General features: G+C 67.4%; 1 protein-coding gene across 2 annotated transcripts in view; it reads left to right on the forward strand.

Moving 5' to 3' along the window:
• Nucleotides 1-6: 6 nt before the first annotated feature.
• The window catches only part of NTAN1 (N-terminal asparagine amidase), a 13,426-nt gene continuing 12,827 nt past the window's right edge, over nt 7-605 (forward strand). For both annotated transcript variants that reach the window (XM_015588605.1, XM_015588606.1), the window contains exon 1: nt 7-51. The gene's annotated coding sequence lies outside the window, so the exon portion shown is untranslated. The remainder of the gene's footprint in view (nt 52-605) is intronic.

A 605-nucleotide genomic window follows, 5' to 3' on the forward strand; every position in this document is an offset into this window, starting at 1 on the left:
CGGCTGCCGCAGTCCGCAGGGGACCTCGTCCGAGCCCACCCGCTTCTGGAGGTGAGCAGGGCCCGGGTGGGGGGCTTCGAGGCTGACCCGAGGGAGACCTGTCAGGCGAGCCCGAGCCCTCGTCACCCCACAGCCACCATCCGCTGTCCCCCGAGACAGACTTTAAACTTGGCGCAGCTGAGGTGCTGACGGCACATCGGGAGCCCAGGCCGCCGGCGGCCGACTTTCTGCCTTCGCTGGAGGCATCTGTGGAGCCTTTACCTTCTTTGGACCTTAGAGGGCATCTGCCGAGGCCCCTTTCTTGCAGAGGAGGGACTGGGGCCCAGAGAGGTTAGGTTACTTGCCCAGTGTGGCACAGCACCGCGGCTCGAGGACACCCCTGGACTCTCTGTTTCCAGACAGGGCGGTCCGCCCTCCCCCCGGCCCCCGCCGCCATCCGGACTTGGCCCGTTTTGCCAAATCTGGGCAGCCGCCGGTGCTCTCTAGCACTCGCAGGGGTCCCCACCCCGTGTGAGCGCTGCATCGTCGTTGGGTCCTCAGGAAGCAGGAGGTTCTTCCTGGGTGGGCTTGGGACAGCGTCTGGGCCGGGGTATCCTGGCGGGCCA

Source organism: Pteropus alecto, unplaced genomic scaffold (assembly GCF_000325575.1).
Source record: "Pteropus alecto unplaced genomic scaffold, ASM32557v1 scaffold34, whole genome shotgun sequence".
Taxonomy (NCBI): Eukaryota; Metazoa; Chordata; class Mammalia; order Chiroptera; family Pteropodidae; genus Pteropus; species Pteropus alecto.